Source organism: Elaeis guineensis, chromosome 10 (genome assembly GCF_000442705.2).
Source record: "Elaeis guineensis isolate ETL-2024a chromosome 10, EG11, whole genome shotgun sequence".
Classification (NCBI taxonomy): domain Eukaryota; kingdom Viridiplantae; phylum Streptophyta; class Magnoliopsida; order Arecales; family Arecaceae; genus Elaeis; species Elaeis guineensis.
Genome location: NC_026002.2, coordinates 2,640,289 through 2,668,151, shown reverse-complemented (window position 1 = coordinate 2,668,151; position 27,863 = coordinate 2,640,289). Strand labels below are relative to the sequence as shown.

General features: G+C 38.8%; 1 pseudogene; it reads left to right on the top strand.

Annotated features, from left to right (window-relative positions):
• Positions 1 to 16,094: 16,094 nt before the first annotated feature.
• On the top strand, positions 16,095 to 18,030 carry LOC105053207 (3-ketoacyl-CoA synthase 5-like; annotated as a pseudogene).
• Positions 18,031 to 27,863: the final 9,833 nt, after the last annotated feature.

Here is a 27,863-nt window from a genome sequence, read left to right as displayed (position 1 = left end):
TATTTGAATTTGAATTTTTCTTTTGCCCACTAATTCACGAATGAAGTGACGCCGAACTTTGATATATATGTTTAGTGCATCCAAAGAAAACTGGATTTTTTTATCACAGTAATAGTAGACCTGTTGTCACGACACAGTACTATTGGTGTATCTTTTGACTTGGAGATTGGCCAGTATTATCCTAAGCCAAACTGTTTGACATATGGTGCTAGCCGCAACATAACTCCACTTCAGAATTTGAGAGACTGGCTGGGTGCTATTTCTTTGCTACTCAGGAGATCATCCAAAACCCAAGATTGAGTGCAAAACCAGAGGTGCTCCTTCTATCATCCGCACAACCAACCCAATTATTTAAATAAGTTTAAAGTGCTTATCTGCAATAGATCTCATAATTTAAGGTTCCTTAAATATAACGTAGAATACTTTTAGCTACTCCATAATGATATGTTTATTAGGATCATGTATGAATCCAGACAACAAATTGACCACAAATATAATGTTTGGCCCAATGAGCGTGAGGTAAATCAGCCTTATTTCTCATCTGTTCTTTTTACTCTATCGTCGAGCACAAGCCTTTATTTTATGTTCGAAGGAGATTTTGCTGGGTTACCCATGTTAAATCTTTTTAATAAATATCTAGCATATTCTCTTGGCATAAAAAAATTCCATTTGCATCTTGAACAACTTCCCTTCCCAAGAAATAATGCAAGAGGCTTAAATCTGTCATTTCAAACTATGACATCATTTGTTTTAAATTTATTTATTTTTTCTCGAAAGGCTTAAATTTATTTATCAATCTCATAGAATTACTTTTCACTCCAAAAAAAAAATCTCATATAACTGGTCGTATATATCATATAATCCATATATAAGCAAAAAATTATGAGAAAATTTCATATGTTGGATATTTACATAAATGCTGGTTCACTTACATTTTTTAAAAAATTATTATCACGTAAATATTTATCAATTCTGCTACACCATTCACGTAAATATTTGACAATTCAGCTACACCACACTTTGGGTGCCTGGTTTAGTCGATACAAGATCTTCTCCAATTTGATATCAAATTAATATACCTACCATTTTTTTGAGTGGCTGGAGCTAATATTATTCTAATAGTATCAATTTTTGCATCTAGTGAGAAGGCTTATGAGAAATCAATAGATGAAATCTGCTCGTATCTTTTTGTAATGAGACGAGCCTTATACTTGTGGAGTGACCCATCAGCATTGAGTTTTAATCTGTAAATTTATTTAAACCCATTATCTTCTTTTCCTAGGGGGTAGATCAACCCATTCCTATGTTCTGTTTCCTTCCATTAGCATCAATCCCTTCTTTCATTGTATTTACCCATTCTTTACTAATTATTGCATCTTTCTTATGTACTTCCTCTTTCCTTGCACTTTAGCCTGACTGTAGTCTCCCATCCCGACATTGGATTTAATCGATTTATCCAAATTGAAGAACAGCACTTTATCACATATTATATGATTACCACATCCACTATTTAAAAACCATTTGGACATGGAATTTTCATCATAAGAAGCCACAAAAAAAAAAAAAAAAAAAAAATCATCCATCTTTTCACTTTTAATTCTTTTTCATGAAAATTGGCTTGATTTTTTCCCAGCAATCTTTGTCAAAATGACCGTATTTTTTACAAACTCTCGCCACCCGTACTCCAATACATGCGTTAACTGCAACAAGGTTCTTGCTCTGACTACCGGACGCAATGCCAGCCACCATGCATAGTATATTGTGGGTGATTTTTTTGATGGCCTCCACAATCATGAGTAATCGCTTCACAATAGGCCTAAAGTCTGGCTTCCATCTATCCAATGCTAGCACTACTTTTCGTGGATTCTCATCCACAAAATGAAGGACCTCTCCGTTTTGCTTTAAGCAATTGGAACAGATAGGCGACAACCATTGACCCTAAAACCTCACCATTAAATCAGATGGCTTGACACATCCATGATACGAAGAAAGAGAGAGGTGCAAAGTCTGTTTGACAAAGTCATCAAACCATCTGTATTCTAACGTGCAGGTCTCTTCACATTTCCTATCTAGGGCTAGGACTTGACGGGCTAGGCTAAGCCATACACCTATCCGAGCCCGGCTCGAAAAAATTTTTGGATTTTGGGCCGGGTTTAGACTCGATTATTTTGAAAAAAAAAAAAAAAGTGTGAGCCCGACTCGTGCCTAACCCGAGTAAGGCCAAAGCCCGATTGGGCCAACCAGTGCCTGATTGCGCTGACCCCCTTCCTCCATATCTCCTCCATCCCCAGCCATGCCCGTATGGCCACCGTCGCATCCACCCACAGCTAATGGAGCGCCCACCCGCTGCATCACATCCACCGTCGACGGTCAGGAGGAGGAGGCGGTGACCATGGTGGTAGCGGCCATATACCAGACACTGGGGCCGAGCGAAGTAGGAGGGAGATTAGAAGAGAACAAAATCCTAAAAACAAATATTTTCTGATACTTCCAGAAAAAAAAAGAATAGATGATGGACCGGAATACCTTGATGCGGGAAGGATCGATGATGACGTCTTGGCTGGTCTTCATGGCGAGGAGGCGGGCTTCATCATCGACGATGGCACAGAGAGCAAAGACAGCCTCGATTGCGGTCTGGAGGCAGCGGAGGAAGGGGAGACGATGATGTAGTGGATGGGGAAGTCGAAGACCCTCAGTCTCTTTCCAGGGAGGAGGAGGCTTCGTCGCCATTGAAAGTTTTGGCCGGTGGGTTGCTTCGTCGCCGCTGCACGGAAGTTCGTGGAAAAGGAGGAGGCCTGGAGGGAAAAGACTCTCGAAGGGTCGTGAGGCATGAGTCACAAGAAATGAGGCGCATCGGGCCACCTACCACCAGGTCCGCACGAACCAAAACAAATCTCGAAGCATATGCACGATGGATAGCGCGTAATCGGACTTCAGGCCCAAGCTCAGCTTCTAATCGGATTGGACTGCGGGTCGAGTTCGGGCCTGGGCTAAAGGTCTGCCTAAGCCCGGCCCAAAGGAAAAACGAGTCCTAATTTTGGTCCGAATTTGACCTGAATGGTTTCGGAATAAACCCGAAGCCGGCCTGACCCAATGGGCCTCGGGCCGGTCCGAACCCACTTTCAGCCCTATCCCTAACTTCACATGCTGGTAAATTGAAGTCCTCTAAATACACCTTGCTCTATATGTAAGAAGTTGCTTTGTGCTTCCAAAAGATTCTCTTCTCCCTCTCATTTTCTTTCCTAACTTCATACTACCATTTCTCTACATTTACGGAAGAAACAGTTGACAATGCGATAACATTGCAGACTTCATTATGGCAAATGAGACCCCGACATCCCCGATATATTGCACCGCTTCATGTAAAATTGGCGAAACAGCCCAGCTTGAAGAACATCATGTGAGCTGCATGAAGAAGAGAAGATAAGTGAGGTTAATAGAACATCATCAAATAATAATGTGTATGAGAAGGCCAAGAAGGGAGAAGTGGCAAATTACACCCCATGACCCTGGTTGAAATTCTCTTGAAACTCCCCATGAAGACCGTTTTAAAGTAAAGGTGCAATCTATAGGTCCTGGAGCATCTTAATCTTCATTAACTATTTCTCGACCAGCAGATTGATTTTGCTAAAAGAGAAATGGAGCCTAAACTTCTTCTCCTGTTTTTTCATTAAAAAAAAAAAAATACTCCTTTCTATTTTTTGTAATTGCTTTTTTTAAAATATTTTCATTTACTAAGATGACGACTCACATCATTCTAATATAAGTACATGCAAAAAAATTATATAGTAAAATATCACGAAGGGCCACCAGAACCGATGTCAAGTCAGCCCAAAGTACCTCACCAAAATGCTTCACCATGAAGGAGGCCACCTAGTTTGCAGCTTGCTTCGCCCCACGGTAGACATGCCTAACGAAGAATGAAGTGCCTTCTCTCATGAAGAATGTGATTGTTTGTTTCGTGTGTATTCCTTTCAGCAAGGAGTCGTCCTTGACCACTGCATTATAAAAGCTAATTGCAATGTCAGGACACTTGATACTATCTGCTGAATGGGCTTGCATTGTTTTTCCCTTTTTTATTTTTTATGAACAACATGCATGTTTGCAACTCTTACTTCAAAAGGTCAAGTTTCAAAGGCTAACCAAGGCTGAACAGGTGAATGAAACGAGGGTAATGACCCAGCACTGGATTAAGCCTCTCTACAAAATTTCACTATTGGTGGATAGACTTTGAAACTCATAAATATAACTTGAGTTCCAAGGTGTTCGCACTAGATACCATTTCTTAGATTTTAATGATGCTTATTATTGGCTAATTGAACCTCTCCTTTTCTTAGCTATGAAGTTGTCACCTTTAATGTAGGAGATGAAAGTTATGGGGTTAGTCCACATCCAGCTTGTCAAGCCTCTTGTTGGCATGCATGATATGTATCTCATGAAACTTGGAGGGAATTTGTGCTTGGTCTAACTTATGCTTAGGCAAGATAGAATGCATATATGGGTGTTGGATCACGGTAATGGTATTTGATTAAAAAAACAAAAAGGAAGACTTCATCTAGGGTTTATTAAGATAATGAAACGGTGCAAGCAGGAAAGGGAATGGATGAGAGGGGAAAAAAGATAGAAATATAAGAAGAAAAGACTGGTATAAATAGCCAGCATAGTTTTTTTTTTTTTTCTTTTTTTTTTTGTAAATGTAACCGTCTAAAAGGCAACCAGGTCATCTGAATCTGAAATTTGAGATAAAAATTAGAAAAATCAAGTAAAGATGTTAGAAGTAGACCTATATTTCATAGGTCAGATTAGGCTTGGTCCAATTATCAGCACAAATAACTTAGGCATGAACCCAGCGGGCCTCAGGCCTACCTTCCAGGCCCGGGTCTAGTGCGTACTCGGGCTTTGGGCCAAGTCACGATCTTTCTGACCATTTTTTTTAAAAAATGCTTTAAAATACTTCAAACACTAAATATAGACAATCAAATAACGCCAACAGCCTATCATCCCATTAAATTCACATAGCAACAACATTTATCTATTAAGTCTAGAAATACATCAAAAATAAATAAATAATACAAAAAAATAAAAAATTCAACTTGGGCCGGGTTTTAATCAAAAATCTATTCATTAAACAGCCTATTTTTTAAGACCCGGCCTGATCTCCAAGCCCACCTAAAAGGTTTCTGGCTTGAGCCGCCCGGACGGTGTAATGGAAGAAAGCCATGCTTAATGAGAGTCCTGGCCATGCTTAATGACCAAACTTCACAACCACTATAATCCAAACTCCAGCCATCAGATGGCTTTCACTTGACCACTACTTTCCATTGTCATAGTCAACATTTTTTTTTTGAAATCATGTTCTAAACATATCTGATAGAACATTGATTCGACTTGATTTGATTAATTGAAATTAAGGACAAACTTACAACAAAATCTGTTTCACCTTATCTATCAAATAGGCAGAAATAGCAAAAGGATGGCATGTCTGTTGGAATTCAGAAACCCCTGTTGCCATTATTTTGATAATGTGGATTTTTTTATCTAATATATAACTAGTTTTTACAGATGGTATGTGTCAATTGAACCCATTTGGATGTTCACCTAACTCATCATATCCAAGTAGAATGGGTTGAGGACTGCACCTGAACTCATCAAAAGCTAACATGATCTGGTGGAATAGCAGAACCGCACCTGAACTGTACCTAACTCATCATGGACCACACTAATCACCAGCTACCACATAAACCACTGAACTTCATACTCAATTTAGGTGCAAGCAATAGTACTAATCATTTGGACTTACCCGTAAAGTTTTCAAATGATCCATTTGGAAGAAGAAGAATCTCTTAATTGGTTCGACTCAAATCTCTCAAAAAAATTTAGGAAAAGATGAAATATTAACAAAAGTAGAGTTTAGATCCTCTTTTCTTTCATTGGCGATTAAAACTGTATATCAAGAGCACATTGCATAGAAATCTACAGTCTTAGTTTCAGATAATATGTAATTTGATTTCGAGATGAAGTCCTAGCTTCCACCTGGATGAGTATTGTTATGTTATTCGTGGTCTTGCAAAGCAGGAATACTCTGCCCACTCGTTTTTGGCCCTCTCTTAAATAGTTTCTCAGGTGACCTCCAGAGGATCCTATTAGAAGATCTTAGGTCTCTAAACCGAGAACAATGCCGGAACATTGGTTGTTCAAGGTAAAAAAAAAAAAAAAAACAATTGAATATTATATCTCTCTTCTAACTATGAATTTACTATAATAAAAGCTCAAGCTTTTCCAACTCATTTAGTTAATAAATAGAGTTAACGTATATTGGACAAATTCAAGGAGCTATATATGTATGCTGTTCTTAATACATTTTAGATTCGACCGGTATGATGTAGCACTGCGATCAATAGGAGCTTGACACAAATCAACCACGAAGTCTTTCACCTCGGCCAACCAATTCTTTCCATATGGTCATCCCGAGGGTGTGTGAAGATACTCAAATCTCCTTTTACTCATGATAGTTAGCCTATAATGGTGAACGATCTCTTTAAACATGATATTCATATCTCATCAGATCATAACAAACTATTGGATGTATGAAATGGTAATCCTTAACCTCCCTCTACGTCCTTGGTGTGACGAGCTCCAGCCCTCACTATATATAATTTTTTATAGAGCTCTCTAGGTAAGTCTTTCTCAAGTCTTCCTAAGTCTCTAGAAGCCTAAGTCTTTCCAAGCACCTGTAAGTCTTTGGAAACTTTCTAAAATCCAGCTGAGTCTTTGGAAAAATCTCTAAGCCATCTGATTTCTTACTCATACATTCAAAAAACCCTCCTGCCAATGGAGATCCACTCAAGATCCTCTCACAATCCCAAGTAACATCCCAGAGAGACTAAATCTCTCTTGAACTTACAAAGCTCCCTAATTCTCCTACATAGACTCCAACTTCCTACTCACTTCCATTGCCTTCTTGACCCTCTCATCTTCTACTACCTTATTTAGAACTTCCTTTACTCCACCAAAGTAGATAACTTAAGTATCAGACGTCTTTTACCGAAAAACCTTCGACAAGTACTTCCCCTACTTATGGTGTTTCAGAATACTCACGGAGGTCGAAGTGCAAATCCGGCTCTTTCCAACTGCTTCTAGATCTCCAACTAGCTTGAGAGTCTCTGAATCATCACTCTTTGCCTCTCATCAACTCTAGCTCATCAGTCTGAGCCAAATGAGCCTCGGTGGCAATGGTTCTTAAACTAGAGCACTTGGGAGTTTCATGTACTACATGGAGTATATTTGTCTAGTCATTTTACATGTAATTAGAATAATCTAAAGGTATTTTGGTTATTTAATAATTTTGATGGATTCTTCGATATTCTAGAAGGCATGCCAATCTTTATCTAGTACATGATACGAGCAATTTTGGTAGCCTCTTTGGGCTTGTGGATTCAGATTTTGAATGTGATTTGGATAGATCTCCAATAAACCACATTTAATTTTTTCAAAGTTGTGTATTGTTGGAAATCACATTCTAGCCTATAACTACATCTACAATTGGTAAATATCTAAGATAGTGAAGGAGGACAATTAGCAGAGAGCTTTCATTGTTAATTTTGATTAGACTTAATCACAAACAAATTCTAAACTATTTGGAGATTTTTAATTTTATTCTAAACTTTAATTTACTATAATCAAATCATCCGACTTTCAAATTAGCGTAATTTGAACCCTTACTATGAATTTCATTTGACTGTTATAATGGAATTATCACGTGATGTCACGTGATATGCTCATGCGGTAGAAGAGGATGATATTTATGTGACATTACATGATAATTCTGTCAAACAGCTGGATGAAATTCATAGCTAGGATTAGAATCGAATTAATTTGAAAGTTGAATGAAATGATTACATTAAATTAAAGTTCAGGATGAAATTAAAAACCCTTCAAATAGTTTAGAGATTTTTATATGATTAAGCTTTCGGTTAATAACTATTGCATCTTGTATAGTCAAAATGTAATGCTTATGACTTCTACTAAAAATATGTTATGCCTTTGACAAATTAGATACATCATGAGAGGATCAAAAACATTGGTGTTAGATACTATCTTTTTTTAGAAAATTAGCCTGAGGAAATGTTTTAATCGAAAAGATATCAAAAGCAAATTTTAGTAACAAAAACTGCTCATAAAAATAAAATTCAGGCATTACTTTGGCTTGGTTGATGTTTATAGTTCTCAGTTCTTCCATCCATTCTTTTGAGGGCTTCGGGGAAGAGATAGAGCAGATCATGCATGAGGCATGATGGGAAACAGGACAAGGTGGAAATTTACATTTTAGGCTCATTTTGAATTCTGGAAACGCTTATCTTGGGATAAGTCCCCCGTGGAGCTGATTTTTTAAGAGAGGAAGGGCAACTGTGGTAGACAAAAGTAGAGAAAATAGGAACTGTTGTGGAGTGGAGAATTCCAAAATTTGATAATAGAAGATTCTTTGTAGGGAGTGAGTTCCAATATCCACATTTTTAGGGGAGTCTAGTGACCAAAGTTTCCCTGAATGGAAAAACTCTCTCTCATTGGTTGCCTTCTTTCAAGATTTTTCCATGGAATTTATATTCAGGATACAGTGACAGGGCATCAAATATGCCCTTAATATGATGGTATCTCTTATTTGAGTTGTTATATGTCTAAGATGGGGGGTCTTTATGTAGCCTATATCTTTTTGGACTTATCTGCATTATATAGGTCCATATAATAATGATATATATGCTTGGAAATTCTTAAGAGTCTTGTGAAAGGTGTTTCGAGAGGAGACAGTGAAGGGTTTGAAGATCCTACATCTGGGGTCATCTCTAGTTTCTTTTCATCTTAGGTAGAGCTTATTGGACCTGGCTTTACCTATAGAGATAGGAGATGAGCCAAAACATTTAAATTCCTTATTCACATTTTTTTAATTTATTTAGGGTGCATTTGATTAACCCCTAAAAAATAATATTTTTTTATTTTTAAATTTTTAAAAAGTAAAATCAAAAAGTAGTATTTGATAACAATCCAAAAATTAAAAAATCAAAATCAAAAAATCAAAAATATTTACTTTACATGGAAAGTAAATTTAATTTTTTTGCTTTCTAAAATTTTCTTTTGCTTCTTCATGACCCTCTCCAACCTCCTTCCTTTGGCTCTCTGTCTTCTATACTGCCACCGCCTCTGGTCGCACCAATCTCATCTCCCTCCTCGTTGGATTCAGCCCTGATCTGATCTGGGTTGGTGTCGCCAGACCCAACGACCGAATGCCCATCCACGTCGCGGTGGCGAGGGGGAACCTTGATGCCGTCCGCCTTTGCGTCGCCTCCAGCGGCGGTGATCCCGATCGGGCTGATCGACTCCCATGGGTAGACCCCACTCCACTGCACTGCTGCCGGTGGATATCTGAATGTCGTCGAGTTTCTGATCGATCGGTCTGCCTATGACACTCAGCTTGTGCGAACGAGGGATAGGCGGAAGACGCCATTCGATCTCACCATCGACTGGGACCACATGGGGCTCTACGACGCACTCGAACTAAACGATCGCTCCACCGAACGACGCAGGGCGGCGACGTCTCTAGTGTACGTGCAGAGCTGCCTAGCACGGGGGCGGCGGTGGATGGAAGGGACCAGAACTGGTGGATGGTACTCCATTGGGCGACGTTCAAGGGACGGATCGAGGTGGTGAGGGCATTGATCGACAATGGAGCGCAGCTAGATGCGATGGATCGGAGGGTTTCTTCGGATAAAAATATTCGTACCATTGAGAGGGCTTCTTTGGCTTCTTCACTTTCTCCATTTGATAAGAAGAGAGTGATAGTTATCAAATATATTTTTTACTTTTTTATTTTTATTCTATAGTAAAAATTAAAAAATAAAAAATATTGACACAGAACTAAGAGGCCCAGAAGAAGGGATGCTTTACCATCTTCTATTCACTATTTCATTAACAGGGTGACCACCTATATATAATAGCATTTGGCTGTGGAAAAATAGGAAAAATAAAATGCTTTTTGTGATGCATGCTAATATAGGATAGCTTCTGGATTGAAGGGTAGATGTTAACTTGTATGTTGCTGCTGGGGGCTGGCTGTCTTGTATTTGATTCAAACGCTGGCAATGCAAGCATAGCTAGGTTGCAATTGTACTGCAAAACAATATTTCTATTGGAGAAGAGATATGGTATAAATACCGGTAAAAATACCTTCACGGAAACCAAAGAAACACTCATTTAAGTGGTGGTTTAGGGTTTAATGCACTTTCGTGCCGAATCGTTGCCGGGATGCTCCAAGTCCCCTTCACCTCCGAAGGATAAGAAGAGATATGGTATCCATGAAAATAATCTGGAAACATTAATTGCCTTCTTGGAGACAACAAGCTATTTATTTTTTGATTATAATGCAGTAATAGTTATATTAGTTTTATAAGTAGAAGATATAATAGCATTGTTATCAAATTACTAAAGCAATTATAGTAACAATAATTACGACAGTAATTACCTCACTACAGATAGAAATAAAAATTAGAAAATAAGAAATAAAATTTCTATTTTCCATTAATTATGGTTGTTGTTGTACATGGTAGCGTTGAGTCACAGGTTCCCTATTGATATATTTGTTTTTCTACTTGATTGTTGATAGGTTCTGATGTGCTTGGTTTTCTACTTAATTACTAAAATGTTCCTATCATTAATTTCTAGTTGTTAGCTAAAAAGTCCTGTAGGCGTGCTTGTCTTTCTACTTGAGTGTTAACAGGTTCCTATTGTTAATTCAACAATATCAAGTTGGCAACAAACAGGTTCAGGTTCCTATTATTAATTCAACAATTTCAAGTTGTTAACAAATAGGTTCCGTTGATGTGTTCGGTTGACAAAAGAACTGGAAATAGGCACTGATGGATTCTAGATTTGAATTTATGATCTTTTTGATGCTTAATGATCTCTCAACCACAAGACACCTTTTAATTGGGATCCATGTGATGATTTATATTACTTATATAAAATTATATCTCCTAACAGTGATAATGACGAAGAACTGTACACCCTCCAACTCTGCTCTATCAAATTAAGAGAAAAAGAGAAGATTAGCAGATACATTGGAAAAGCATGCATAGAAGAGGCAGAACAGGACCGGATAAGTTCAGCCACAGTTATATTTAGATGAAATTGTTAGGATTTAACACCTCGAGATTCGATCGACATTAAGCCCACAGCGAGGTTCGCGATGAAAAACGGAGTCCAACGAGATCAAGAACACCCCAAATAGAGCTCGAACGGAAAAGATACGTGCTTTTGAAGTCGGCACGGAACCCGAGGTGGCAGAGGACCGCTGGCGGCCGGCGGCAGGCCGGCGGAGCGGCGGCGGCACGGCCGCAGGCAGCGGGACGCCACCCAGCGTGCAGCAGCGTGCGGACCAAGCGCGCAGCGCGCGGCCTAGGCGTGGGCGTGCGGCCCGGCCCAGACATGTGCAGGGCACGGCCCAGGCCCAGGCGCCCGGTGCGGGCACGGCCCAGGCCCGTGTGCACCGGCTGGCACAGGCCCAGGCACCGCTGGGGCCTGGTTTTCCCGATCCACCATGGATTGGATGGTCCACGGCCGGATCTGTAAACCATGTGGGCATTTTTCATATATTTCACGCGGTCCATGGTACTATTCCGTAGATCGATACGCGATCGGAGGGCATGAGTGGCTTGCGGTCTTGATTCAATGGCTTGACAGTTATTTGGATTGGTTTAGGACTCCTAATCATGATCTAGTTTGTATTTAAGGCCTTTAAAAAGCCTGTGCCTCAACAGAGAAGGCAGTGTGTGGCTCGGTCCTTCATGAGGTCGCACGAAAATTGAAGAACAGGAATCCGAAAGAGAAGAGAGAGCCATATGCTGGGAGAGAAAGAACAAAGCTCCTGGACAGCAGATAGCAGTTGCTTCAGGGGTTCAGAGGGGTCTTCCAAGAGAGAGAGCTTTTGTGAGAAAAAACTTTCTGTAAGAGAGAAATTGGGTCTACGAGGATTGAGAGTGAGATCTCTTCTTGTAAACTTTTTTTTCATAGTGAAGTTTGCATGCCCCGTGAAGGCGAACCCTTTTGTGGCTAATTTACGTATTTTGATTATTTTTATTTTATTTTTTCTTTCTTCCTGCTGCATCGCGCAGTACCGAAAAGATCTTGGGAGGTGGTGTCCTGACCAGACATCCACCCAACAAGTGGTATAAGAGCAAGACGGTACAAGGATGCAGATTGTAGTGGTGGTGAGCAAGACTGAAGATGGAGAAGACAGAATCAATCAAGATGGAAATCAACAAGTTTGATAGGAAGAGCAATTTCTCCTTGTGGCAGACAAGAGTGAAGGACGTGCTCATCCAACAAGGGTTGATCGATGCTTTCTTGTGCGAGGAGAAGCCAACCACCATGGAGGTGTGGGATTGAAAATGATTACAGATGCATGTGGTGAGTATCATCCGCATGTACTTGACGGATGAGATGGTGATCCATGTGCTGAGCGAGACTTTTCTGATGGTATTGTGGTCGAAGCTCGAAGAGTTGTACATAGCGAAGTCTCTCACCAATACTCTTTTCTCTGGAGGCAGTTTTACCAACTGCGGATGGCTGAGGGACAGAGCATGCAGGAGCATTCAAACCACTTCCAAAAGATTCTCACAACCTCCTCAACGTTGGTGAGAATGTTGAGGAGAAGATCAGGGCGCTGGTTTTGCTAGCATCGTTTCCCCTTCGTACGAGTCCTTAGTGATTGCTCTTCTAGTGGAGAAGAGCACCATCAAGATGGACGAGGTCATCATGGCGATACTCCAAAATGAGATTTCAAGAGGAGAACCCAGTTTCGAGCTCAGGTGGCGGTAGCTCAGCTTTGGTAGTTTTTGGAGGAGCAGGAGGTGGTAGACGAAGCGACAGGAGATCGCGACGAGGCGGTCTAAGTCCAGGAAGGACTTGAGCAAAATCAGATGTTATCGGTGTGAGGAGTTGGGGCATCTAGCCAAAGATTGTCCTCAACTCAAAAATCAGATGGTGACTGCTGTTGCGACGGCCGACAGTGATTCAGAGGGAGATGTCCTAGAGATATCTGATGAGGTATCTACTTCTTCTCAGTAGTGATATTAGATTCTGCATACACCCATTATGTATATTGCAAGAGAGTAGTTTGACTCCCTAGAGAACAGTGAGGACATTGTATATCTGCCGGATGGATCGAGCTGTGCGATCAGAGGCATCGGGACGGTCAGCTGGAGGACACATGATGGTGTAATGATGAGATTGAGGGAGGTCCGATACATATCCGATTTCAAGCGGAGTCTTATCTCACTTAGTAAATTGGATTCGAGAGGCTACAGGACGGTAGCTGGTGAGAATCCTGAGGGTGCTACGCAACATAGGATTGTGCTGGAGGGAAAGAAGGGGAGCAGAGGATATTATTATCTAACGGGAACCTAGTACAAGGTGAAGTTTCGGGAGCCAGGTGGAGCCCAGAATGAGGTGGTGGTGGATCGAGCACGAGACAGGAGACTCGGAAAGACGAGAAGCGACGTCGCAAGGTGAGATTTCTATTGTTGCAGGACAATGCCCCAAGTAGGTCTCAGGTCAGGAGGAGTACAACATACGACGGAGATGGAATCGAGCGGCTTGACTCGACTCCCATATTTGTCCATCCATGATCAGCCGGCGATTACCCAAAGCATGGAGGCGAGAAGATCCAGAAGCTCTCAGAGTTAGGAGGAGGTCGAATATTGAGTCGAAGTGAAGATTGTTAGGATTTGATATCTGAAGAACACCCCAAACGGAGCTCGAATGAAGAAGATACATGCTTTTGAAGTCGGCACGCAACCCGACGTGGTGGAGGACCCCGACGGCTGGCGGCGGCGGCGCCGTCGCAGGCGGCGGGACGCCGCCCAATGCTTGCAGCAAGCGGGCTAGGCGCGCAGGGCACGGCCCGACCCAGGCGCGCGCGTGGGGCGTGGCCCGGGCCTAGGCTTCCGGCGCTGGTGCGGCCCAAGCTCGCATGTGTGGGCCGGCCCAGGCCCAGGCACCACTGGGCCTGATTTTCCCGATCCACCATGGATTAAGTGGTCCACGACAGGGTCTATGGACCGCGTGGGCGTTTTCCACGCATTTCGCATGGTCCACGGCACTATTCCATGGACCGGTGTGCGATCAGAGGGCATGGGTGGCTTGCGATCTTGATCCAACGACTAGGGAGTTATTTGGATTGGTTTAAGACTCCAAATCATGATCTAGTTTGTGTTTAAGGCCTTTAAAAGGTTGTGCCTCAACAGAAAAGGCAGTGCATGGCTCGGTTCTTCATGAGATCACACAGAAATCGAAGAACTGAAACCCGAAAGAGTAGAAAGAGTCGTACGCTGGTAGAGAAGGAGTAAGCTCCTAGACAGCGAAGAGCGGTCGCTTCAGGGATTCAGAGGATCTTCCAAGAGAGAGATTTTGGTGAGAAAAATTTCTGTGAGAAAAAAATTGGGTGTACGAGAGTTAAGGGTGAGATCTCCTTTGTAAAATTTTTTTTCATAGTAAAGTTTGCATGTTCCGTGGAGGCGAGCTCTTTTATGGCTAATCCACGTATTTTGATTGTTTTTTTTTATTTTTTCTTTCTTTCTGCTACATCATGCAGTACCGAAAAGATCTTGAGAGATGGTGTCCAGATCAGAATCTATCCAATAGAAAATAATTATATTTATAGCATGAACAAGTTTCAATTGTTAATTATGGTCAGTAGCTGCCTTTACTGATGATTAGTTGGACTAGTTATTAGTCACTGATTGGCTCTTTGAATATGGGTTGAATCGGTGCATCTCAAGGTCCTTCGTTTCGAAGAGACTTGTAAATAACCTCAAAGATCTCATCATCCTTTACTTTCGAAGATCCTGCTCTCTCAAGCAACTAATATTATGGGCACGTGAATCCTCTGCTGTGTACCTCGAGATGCAGTGCACAGCACACATACTCGTGCATATAGTGGGCTGTGTGATGTATGCCACATCTGGCCATACATACTGTTCATCATGCGATAAATGATGTATGTATGCGATACATTGTATCGTCCGGTGCATCACGTGCAAAGCAGAGGATCCGTACCCATATTATGATGGCGAAAATTCTTAAGGATCAAGACATGTAAATCCTTGTTATCATCTCTTTTCCTTATCCATGGCTATCTGATGCTAGTGGTACACCCACGCACACACAAGAGCCTATGAAGGGAAAGCTCTCACTGTCCATGTTTCCCCGGATAAGAATTTTCCAGCCACCAACTCTCAAAATACATTAATTAGCCAATTCAATGATTTTAAAATAGTGGAGACCGGAAGGATATACTCTTCCAATTTCCAAAATATCACTCATGCATAAATAACATTCACACATTGTTCCATTATTTCCTATTTGCATCCAAAGGCTCAAGCAGGATTATGGCAACTACTATACGGGATAATCTTCTCTCTATCCAAACAGCATATAAGACGTATATACACTAAACCTTGCATAAACTAACCCATCACTACCGTACGTGTTCGACTTTCTTATTCTCGATCAGGCTATCGATCCCGATTCCAGACGAGACCTTAATAGTTTGAGTTGGTATAGAGAGAAGTAGCTAGGAATTAAGGCCATGGCCCCGTGCTGGTGACGGGCTACTGTCGTGATTAACCTTCTCGCCGTACATGATTTTTGAAGCCGCAGAGGACTTAGTTTGACTTATTCTTGTGAACGCGATATTCACTAGAAAAAGATGTACATGCGCTTTAGATGGAGATGAACAAGTCAAGCAAATGACCTTCCACCAAAGGCAGATGTAAGTTGGACTAACTCGCAGTATGAATTAATATTTCCTGGAAGTCACCCTCATTTGCTGTATGACCTACTCCCCTTTAAAAAGTCCAACTCCTCCTATGCGGGCTACCCCAGAGCCAACCAGCTTAGCTAGCTTTGCACCACAAGTTGGTCAGTATGCAAGACCGGGATTACAAGAGACCTAACCAAATTAAATAATATCTACTAGTAAGATATCCGCCCGCCAGCTTAAGTTATTCGTGAAAATGCCTTATTTAAGTCTTCAAATTCTTCACTCCTACCCGCATTCGCTCACCAGTCACTTGCTAAGGAGCTCTTAGAATTACTTCCACCTATTTGCACCAATTACCACCACAGCCATGTCCATGGCCACCAAGTACTTCAAGCTTTGCTACCGGTACTTGTTCAATAATCTCCTAGCTATTCTACTCGTGCCCGGTCTAATAACCATCCTCATCGAGGTACTTTATCTTGCTCCTGTGGATTTCCAAAAGCTTTCGGCTTCATTCCAGGCCTTTGATGCCTTCTATCTCCTCTTCTTCTCTCTTGCCTTGATCGTCTTGGCCACCATATACTTCACGTCAAGGCCCCGTACAATATATCTCGTAGACTTCGCATGCTACAAGCCACCGACTTCATGCCGGTTCCCCATCTCCAAGTTCATGAATCACTCCAAGCAGATCGAGGACTTCGAGCCCTCGAGCATCGAGTTCCAACGCAAGATCCTCGAGCGTTCGGGTCTCGGCGAGGATACCTCCCTCCCCCCGGCCCACCATGCCATCCCCTTCACCCCCACCATGGCGAAGTCCAGGGAGGAGTCCGAGCTGGTCATCTTCTCCATCGTGGATTCGCTCTTCCAGAAGACCAAGGTCAAGCCCAGAGATATCGATATACTCGTCGTTAACTGCAGTCTCTTCGCTCCCACCCCCTCCCTCTCGGCGATGATCGTGAACAAGTACAAGATGCGCAGCAACATCCGGAGCTACAACCTCTCCGGCATGGGCTGCAGCGCCGGGATCATCTCCATCGATCTCGCGCGCGACGAGCTCCTGGTGCACGCCAACTCCTACGCCCTGGTGGTGACGACGGAGATCATCACCGAGCACTGGTACACCGGGAACCGGCGGTCGATGCTGCTGGCCAACTGCCTCTTCCGCATGGGCGGCGCGGCGGTGCTGCTCTCCAACAAGCGCCGGGAGGCAACGCGGGCGAAGTATGAGCTCCTCCACGTGGTGCGCACGCACAAAGGGGCGGACGATAGGGCGTACCGCTGCGTCTACCAGGAGGAGGACGGGGAGAAGAAGATTGGGGTGTCGCTGTCCAGGGATCTAACGGAGATCGCTGGCGGCGCGTTGAAGGCCAACATCACGACCATCGGACCACTCGTGCTGCCGCTCTCCGAACAGGTTCTCTTCTTTGTTAACAAGGTCGGGAGGCGGTTCGCCAACCCGAAGTGGCGGCCGTACGTGCCGGACTTCACGAAGGCGTTCGAGCACTTCTGCATACATGCAGGGGGGAGGGCGGTGATCGAGGAGTTGGGGACGAAGCTGAGGCTTAGCGAGGAGCAGACGGAGGCGTCGAGGATGACGTTGCACCGGTTCGGGAACACGTCGTCGAGCTCGCCCTGGTACGAGCTGGGGTACGTGGAGGCGAAGGGGAGGATGAGGAAGGGGACAGGGTGTGGCAGATCGGGCTGGGGAGTGGGTTCAAGTGCAACAGCGCCGTTTGGCGGTGCCGCCGGTCGGTGGGTAGGGAGGAGGAGGGGGTGTGGGCCGACTGCATCGACGAATACCCGGTGCATGCAGGTGGCGGAGAGGGACCATACCTAGATTAATTTACCTTTGCCTACCCTTCCTTCCAGAGGGTTTTGGATTAGGTTTCATCATCGGGTGGATGCAGGTGTGGTTGGTGAATGGTGAAGATTGCGTCCAATAAATAGTGGAAGTTATGCATGCATGGTAGTATATCCTACTGCATGTGTTTTAATTTACTACGTTAATGGTTTAAGTAGTTTAGTTCATACAGGTTCTAAAACGAATTCACGTCTGCTCGTAAAAAAGGAATTACAAAGGGAGTATGTGATCACTTCTCTACCATATGATTAATGATCAATTTGTATGCCATTCAAAAACATAGAATGATCGATTTGTATGAAATATGTTTTTCCAATTTAATATAATGTGCTTTTATTTTGTCTTTTTTTTTTTTTTGGTGACATTTTCTTAGGTATTCTTCTTTTCTATATGTCTTTGTATTGAGGGATATGTGCATTTAATTTAAAAGGTATTGTTTAATTAGTATGGTAGAGAAGGGAGGTGCACGTATTTAATTACCTGAAAAAAAGGGTAGTGTACGTCTGCTTCTGCCTGAAACGTGTGCTTTCTTGTTGCCAAAAATAAAGACGATGGACGTAAAAAGGATAGGGATGTTGAGCCCCGTTCTAATAACTTGCATTATATTATGGATGTGATAATGACACAAGTGCAAGAGGCAAAAAGACTGTTACGAAACACACGACTTGAACAGAATATAATTAATTATGTTTCATTACTTGTTGATGCACGGCGTTCATCTCATCCTGTAGTTAAAAAACTGGTGGTAAAATCTGATAAACTAATGTGCGTGTAGATTTACTTTACGAGGATAAATTACCTGCAACTTATATTTTATACCAATATTCAACTGATCATATCATAGGGGCAGCATGCATGTCGCTGTCCTTCTTGATTGCGATTATTTTGACTTAATGGATGTTTCAGGTATGCTGTGCTTTGTGATATCATTATTCACTTAGCTAGCTCCTACAATATTAAGTTTTATTTTCACTTCCCAAAAAATTGTTTTTAAACTTTAATGTTAAAATTGAAAATATATATGTACTGAAATATTTAAATTAATATCCTGAATGATCCCCCAAGTCTAAAGCACAGCTCAACAAAAAGGAATCACGTAAACAAAATTCAGTTGATTTTACTGTTTATCTGCAGCTTCGGTATGTCCTTTGAATATGGCAAGGTCTAGAAAGCCTTCTTCCACCAAGCAAAAATTGCATTGACCAGCGATGTTGGCATTTTTGTCAAAGCCTTTAGAACACTATAATAAAAAATAATTTACTGGATGAAAAAGATCATCACCAAAATAATCAATTTCGTCATCCAAAGTTTTTGGTGGCAAAAAAAATTCGTCATGATGCTCATCAAGAAAAGTACGTAGCTAAAGATACATATTTTGTCAATAAATATATATTAATCGTGACAAAAATATATCCATCATTAAATGATAAAGTATTTGGTGATGATAGTTTTTATCACAAGAAATTGAAAATTTTATCACGATATGATATATTTTTCGTCATCTAGGATTAATTTATGGTAACATAAACAAACTCATCAATAAAGAAATTATATATTGTGTGACAACATAATTTGTCATTAAAAAGGAAAAGAATTTTATTAATAAAATATATTCTTCATTACTAAAAAACAATCTACGGTGACATAAACAAATTTATTATCAAAAATATTATATTTTGGCGACAATATTATTAGTCATAAAAGGTAAGAAAATTTCGTCACTTAAAAATTTGATAAAGACATAAACAAACTTATTATTAAAAATATTATAGTTTGGCGACAATGCTATTTGTCATAGAAAGTATGAAAATTTTGTCACTTAAAGATTCGATAGATCTGAGAGTTGAAAATAAGTTGGATATTATCTAATCGAGATAGTTTAGATTTTCTATTTGAATTAGATTATTACGTGCTACTCAGCCATTATAATAATATGAATATATGATATATAATTATGGTTTATTATACTTATTTGAACTTGTCCATATTCCAAAAATATGCTCATTTAAAAAATATTATGATAATTTATATTTTAATAATTATTTATTTTTATATAAATTTCAATCCACTTCCTTTTTAACATAAAATGATAAATTTTATTTTATTCTTCATAATATTTTAAATTTTTTATTTAAAAAACTTTGAAACATCAGTAATCCATATATTCTAATAATTTTAAAATTTCTTTGACAATACATAATTCATGATTATTTTTATTCATGCTGTCATTAAAAAGTAATAAAGGTATTTAATATTGAAAAAAATTAATGCTTTAAATAGTTTAATTTTTAATATATTTTTAATTCAAATCAAGTTGGATCAATGATCTAAATCTTAATTGAATTGGACTCAAGACAAGTTTAATATTTAAAAATGAGAATATTATCTATGCTGACCCAAGGATTAATTTTAATGATATCAAAATACTTAAATATAATTAGTACTAATGCAAGGTTGAGAGTATGGCTATAGGGATTTTTTTAATCCTTAAAGGTTGCACATAAAATCAAAAAGAAGTCCTCTCCAAAATATCCAAAAAGAAGTTCCTAAAGCTTTTGTCAAAAGATGAAAGAGGAGAATCGACCTCAAGATATCAAAAGTCAACTTTGACACGTCTAAAAAAAATTAACACGATGCACGAGTTGATCCTAGCAAAACTCAACTTGATCCTAGAATAGTCTCAGGTGCTAGATAAAGAGCTATAAAATCAGGATTTTTCAAGAGTCGACCCCATCATATCTCGAGTCGACCCCAGTAGAGCTCGAGTCGATTCTAAATTAGTTTCAAAGAGAAGATAGAGAGCAATGAAAACTATCTGAACTCAAGTTGACCTCAGCAAAATATGAGTTAACCCCTAATTGGTCTTAAGACGAAAATAGAGAGTAGTAAAAAATAATCAGCTCTGGAGTCAACCCTAGCATTTTACGAGTTGACCCCAGTTCTAGATGAGTCAACTCCAATAGCAATCAAGTTGACCCTTGAACGACCACAATCAAAAGATAGAAAGTCATCCTAAGACAGTACCTCACGAACCAGCACCTGAAGAAGTCAAGTTGACTTTTGAAGATCATGAGTCGACTATATGGCAGCTTAACAATTAGTTTTTTAGAATGACTCCAACAGATAAAAAATGATCCTAATGGCTAGTTTGAGCTATCTAACGGTCATGTCACATCTTCCAATCATTTTTAGACATATTTAAGTAAAAAATTTAATTGAAAGACATATCCAAGGCATAAAAAAGCAGTGTAAGCAAAAAGAAAAGCTAAGAAAGAAGGAGAACACAAAAGCAATCAATTCTCACCTTCTTATATTTAATTTATTTGAGAAGAGAGTTTAATCCATTTATTGTGAGTGTCAGGCGAGTAATCATTTGAAGTATTCCTTCAAGCCTCTCTCAAATATTTAAGAATGATGTCAATACATTTAAGACACTCTATCAACAACTTTCTTGAGCTTTGAGCTTTGATTTGTTTATTTATTGTATTCTTTGTATTGTAAAAAGTTTTTTTGAGAAGAAGACTTGAGGATTAAGGCTAATCCAAGTCTGTAATGGATGGTTGTAATTGACTAAGTCTAGGGGGACTTAGTTGGGAAGCTTGTAGTTGGTGAGCCTAAGCAAAATTAGCTTGGTGTGATTGTGAGTCCGACTAAAACAATCGAACTATAATAAAAAAATAATTATAGTTAAAATTTTCAAATGGGATGTCTTGCAAAATGGATATAGATGCTGAGTTTATTACCAAATCACTATAAATTTATTGTGTTTTCTTTTTATGTGATTGGTCTTTGTTTATTACCTCCTATTCCTTTTATTTTTCTCCTATACTTCCTAAGCACACTCATAACTTGCAGTAATGCATATATTTGATTTGCTATCCTTAGGCAACAATCTAATTACTACAATCTTTGGTACCATATTTATGGTGACAAATTTTTTTCATGGATATAATTTTTGTTACTAAAAATTTGGGAACATTAATTAGATGACAAACCTTAGTTTTCATTAGTAAATTATAATTATTAGATTTTATTGCCATCAACAACAATTATAGATACTTAATTTTATATATATGATAGTTATAGTCATATTTTGTGATATATATGATAGCTTTTATTAGACATTATGTGAATTATTAATGACAAAATCTTTTTGTTACATATAGTAAAAATCTTCATTAAAGATTTTTTAATAGGATAATCTCATGCTCTATGTCCTACTCTGTCATATGAAAAGCATGCTCCTAGCTTTTTGAAACAAGGTTCATGATGATTTTTGTCATAATATTATAGGTCATAGCTTCTTTATTATTATCCGATTTGTTTGTTGAACTTTTTATCGATTATTTAGAGTTTCTACTCATATCGTTCTCTTTTTGTTAATCCTCTCTTATTCTATCTTTTTCATCTCTGAATCCACTTTCAGAGCTCGCTCCAAGAAATCTTATAATCATTAAAAATATGAAAGATAAATAAGATCGAATCCTATGTCTTAAACCTTGCTCAAATCTGTTAGTTTTACTTCTTCCAGACTCCATGAGCTGGGATAAAAATAACCTAACTCATTAAATTTATTTGTATATTCTAATACTGTCATATTATCCTTCTATCTCAAAGTTAGAAACTCGTTCTCTTTTTCTAATCTTATTGGCTCCGAAAGGTACTGATCATAAAATATTTTCTTGAACTCCTCCCATCTTAGTTGGTTATCGATATTCCCATATGTAACTTTTATTGCAATCCACCAAAACTTAGCATTTTCTTTCAGTTTGGGTATGGCTAGCTTAACCTTCGTATCCTTGGGATACTACAATGCATCGAACATCTTTTCTATTTTTCTAATCCAGATCTCCACAACTAAAGAGTCAGCTTTACCCTCAAATGGTGGTAGGTTGATCTTCCTAAATCTCTCATAGAATGACTTCAAAGATGGTACAAATTGAGGAGCAGCTTGTATTTATTGCTGTTGCTGAAAAAGCTAGGCCAACACCTGACATACTCTAGCAACATCTGTCTAAGAGGTTGGTCATTTGGATCTTGCTCAACCGACTGGTTAACATCTCCTCTCGCGATCATTTTTGTCCTCTCTTCTTGGAGGTAAAGTTTGCTAAAACTTCATACTTCCTATTGCTCATTGTCACCTATCAAAAATATTAGCATGAATCAACTTTCTCAAATAAGCAACATGAATGTTAGAAATATATATATATATACTCTATTCAATTAAACATGATCTAACTAAATGAGATCTAATTATCTATAACTAGACTTTAAGCTCTATCCATGATCAAATATATTGCTCTGCTACTATAAAATATCACATCCTAAATCTGAGACATAATATGACCATGCTACTAAGGGATACTACCCTCGATAATACGAAGCCAACATTCATAATCTTCAATAGAAGTTTTTTTTAGTATCCCACAATAACATAAAGCCAACATTCATAATCTTGAATAGAACAAAAAATCCATTAGAAATAAAATCTAATAAAGAGATTCAATTCAATCATTAATCAAATAGTTAAACTAAAATGGGTTTAGAGCATCTATATCCAAAATTAAATATCAAAACTCATATTTTAAGATTCATAAATACTTAACTATAGGTCCATAATCATCAATAAATATAAATCCAACTATAAAATTTTTAAGCTGCTAGAGCAAACCCTTAAGCTTGGATCATCTATCATTCCAAACCTTATTCATCTGTAAAAGAAAAAAAGAGAATAAAGAGATATAAGCTACACCAACTCAGTAAGTAAAATCTATACTTTCTTATCAGATCAAGTATAAATTTTTTTATAATAATAAAATATTAAAAAATAATAGATATTATAAAGATAAAATATTTATAAAATAATATAATAAAATAAGTCATAAAGTAAATCATGCATGCATTAATCATGAATTTTCATAAATATTATTTGTAAGTCATTCTTATCATATATTTATATCATGATTTAAAATATTACTTATAATTATTCATATTCTGGTTACTTTGTATCCATGACAGGACTATATTTCTTAATCGACAAAGTTCTTATTTCATATACCAACTTTATATCCATTGTGGAGCCATATTTCTTATAGATGCTAGCTCCGGATGTCAACCTCCCTAATTTTAAGAATTTATACATAGCTATTTGAGAATATTTAAAATTATATATATTTTTAAAATATATATACATAGATGAAAAAAATAATAAAAGATATGATAAGCTTCATATTTCATAAACATGCTTTTTTCATAAAATACATTTATGAAATCACTTGTCATAATAAAATATATTTTTCATTTCATATATATGTTAATCCTTATTGTATGAAAAATATGATTTTATTAATAGCAGATCATATGCATGAAAAATATAATAGTTTGAAATAAATAAGGAGTATAAAATCTAGTTATCTCGTCCATCCTAGATCTTCAAACTTCATTAGAAAAATTAACTAATCCTATTTAAAATATTAAAAATATAATCAATTTTTTTTCGATGAGCTCAATAAATTAAATGATAAGGAAAGAAGATCATTAATCGAATGGTCAATCCAGTAGGCTGCCTAAGCACCGGGATAGTTCAAGGCCTCCTAGCTGATGGTCAAACATAGGTCCACATAACAGAGAGACAGGAATTGATACTAGGATTTATAAGTCTTCTTAGAGAGAGAAGTGGGTGAAGAGAGAGAAAAAAAGAAAGAGAAAGTCTTCATCTCTCCTAGAAAAGGAATACCAAGATCGGGATCATCAAGGATTGTGCCAGAGGGCTTGGCCGGAGGTCGGCGATGGTGGATAGCCAATAGTGATGATCGATCAGTGGGAAGCATGAGAAAAGTGCTCAAAAAATAGAGGATCCAATCTTTTTGTACGATTTTTTCGATTATTGGCCAATCACCGACGGTCATAAACTTCGAAAAGGATATAGGGAGGTCAGGCGACATAACATGAATGCGTATGTGTGGCAGTGCTGATGGCCAAAAAAGAGGAAGAAAGCTTTGCCAAAATGGGGCTGAACAAGATTTTAATTTTTTTTAGTGGATTTCTAATGAAATCGGCGGTAATCAATAGTGCTTAAGGTCCTGGAGAGGAGGAGAAGAGAGAGAAAAGATGGGATTGGGGCCTTACGTTGGCTCTAGTGGGCTCTCAAACTCTAATTTTCAATGAGCATGGTAACGGTGTGCTATGGATTCAAAGGAGAAAAGAATGAGAGAGGGAGAGAGAAAGATGGTCTTTGCTCGGTGATGAAGCACCTTGGAGGGAGGGGAGATGGCTTTGTAGAGGAGCCCTAGGGTTCGGATAGCCCTAAGACTCAGATTTTTTTTCTCAGAGGAATCAAAGGGGAGAAAAATAAGACTCCTTCCCTCTTTATGTGGGTCATGGCAAGCCCAGCCCCAGTTGGGCTGGTCAAGTGGATCAAGCCCGAACTAGGCTCTCACACTGTGAGGTTTGTTCATTCACTCATGTCTATCCAAATTTGTCTAGGGGTGCAAATGGATCAAGTTGGATCGAATATGAGTGATCCCAACCCGACCTGATTCCTTAATCAGGTCCTAATATAGGACTCAATCTTACCCAGTAGAAGATTAGAGCAGGTCTATAGGCAAAATTTTTGATCCAATAGATCATTAGGATCAGATTGGATCCATGTATAACCTAGTCCCACTCGAGAAATTTGGATTTAGGTTGGGTCACTCAATGTAGGGACTCCCTATTTGCATTAACTTTTGTTGTTCAGAAAATTTTTTTAGCATTTATAATTGCTGCAATTAGCTTTTGTAATGGAGAATAATGAGTGATGACAATGAAACAACAGTACTATTTGACAAATTTATTTTCTACATATGTAATTTTTTTTTTTTGGAGCTATATGCCTATACCTTTATAATTTGTTCAAGAAAAATAGTAATAAAGAAATACGGTTTGTTTTTGAACCTTGAAGGATCATATAACACTATACCCATAATGTGTTGTATTACAATGACCATATTAAAAAGCATATTTGTATCTATACCAATTGAATATGCATTTATGTGTATTTCTTTTATGAAATTATTCTAAGTTGCTTTTTCACAAGACTCTCTATTTGAAGTTAACTCAAACTCAAACTCAAACTTATGCGAACTTACACTGATTAAAGTAGGTCATAGATCCATCTATCTCCTATTCCAAGCACAGAACCAACCTGAAAGATGTCCGGGTGGTGACTGATAAATGTAAGGTTCCTTTCAAGCAAGTATAGTCCATAAAGCTGGCCACCAATAAGTACCCTCATCAATAAATTTCATGTAACGTTTCTTTTTTGGCTTTTGTTTGGCAAGACAGAGGAACCCCAAGAGTGAAGAAAGCCTATGAAGGAGGAGAGTGGGTGCACCCCAACGAAACCAAGCAAATATGCTAGCAGATCCTACAAACTTTTTTAAGTAGATAGTAAGTATAAACAGCTTTTGTAAGCCTTTCAAGAAAAATTCAGCTTCTATGACCAAGAACTCCAAGTTAGAGTAGAGATCAACCTAACCACCCTCTTATGGGCCCTAACAGTATACCAGGCTTGAGCCGACTCATATCAAATCATAGAGTAAAAGATTGAAAAAAAAAAAAATCATTTGGGTCAAAATCCAATAAACTAAATCCGATCTGAAAAATAGAATAGATCCGATTTTAAAAACCGACTCAACCCCGCGTATCCTTTACAATGGGTCAGATCAAATCTAAGCAGCTCGGGTCAAGTTACAGGTCAACTTGACCTATTTGAAGCTTTAGACTTGCCCAACCATATGAATAGGCATTAGTCATTCCCAATAAAATTGATATCCTTGTAAATGAAAAAAACCACAGTTTTATGCTCAACAACCAATTACAATAATGGTGTACATCACAACTATCTTAGACTATCTAATGGACCCTGTGCTTGGGCCTCAAATTTTAATATACTATTAAATGTATCGATTAAATTAGTTGCATTACAATTATATCACAATTACAATATCTAATATTCATAGGTTTGTTCATTCACTCATGGCATCCAGACTTATCCAAGAATACGAATAGGTATCAATCATGGTAGAAATAGATATGTCCTGGAAATTAAAAGCCATGCCCAATTTTTCTTCCTAACAACCAGTCATAATAATGGTTTACATCACACACACTATCCTGGTGTGGGGCTGGCAATGGAGCCCGGCCAACTAGGCTAACCATGGGTCAGGCCAGGCTTAGTGTTATGGACCCTAGGCCTACGCCTCAAATTTTAGACCTTGTTTGATGTGGACCGATAGCCTGCTAGGCACCAAAGTTGAAATCGAGGCCCCAACCCTTTCACAATCTCCTTTCCTCCGCCTCTCCCTCATCCCTCCATTACTACAATCATGCCACCATCCACCGTCCGTTATATGCCAAGGCCGTCGCCACCAATGCTGTCATATCTATATGCTTCACTGATGCTGCCGCCACAGCTGTCCACCATGGTGGCACCCAACTAGGATTTGTCTCGTGCCAAAAGAAAGGGTAGATCTATCCATCATTTTTTGAAAAAATTCATAGAAAGGAAATCAAAAAGTATCATCCTTTTCTTGGTCTTTTATATATATATATATATATAGAAATTTATTTCTGCCTTGTATTGACTATGGATTAAGTAGAGATTTAACATTTTAGGCGAGATCAGGCCCACCTAAACAAAAATTCAACTACCTTTTCGAGATACAACAAGCAACCAAAATCGGACTTGAAATTGATATAGATTAAAATAATATATTTGAGTCATAATCGGAATTGAAATAGGATTTGAATATCAAAAAAAAAAATAGAGATTGAATTTTAAAAAATAAGGAATTTTTATTTCCATATGAAATGAAAAAAAAAAAAAAACCCCACCAACCAAAAGAGTTAGAATAGGATCATTCTCATTTCCGTTCCAAAATCTAACTCCCCCAATCAAATCTGCCCTTATTCATTGTGTGCCACAATTGGATTCACGATTAACAGGCCTTAGTTCGGATCATTAGCTGGCACCAGCGCTACCTTTTGGCGATCCGGATCCTGTGCTACAAAGGCAACAGGTCCAACCTATAAAGCAACCGGAGATCCTTGCAAGGCAATTAACAGCTATGCCGCCGGTCATTAAGGAATATAAATTTTATAAGCATGGCAGATTAAAAAGAAACAAAACTGATATCAAAATCAAGGAAC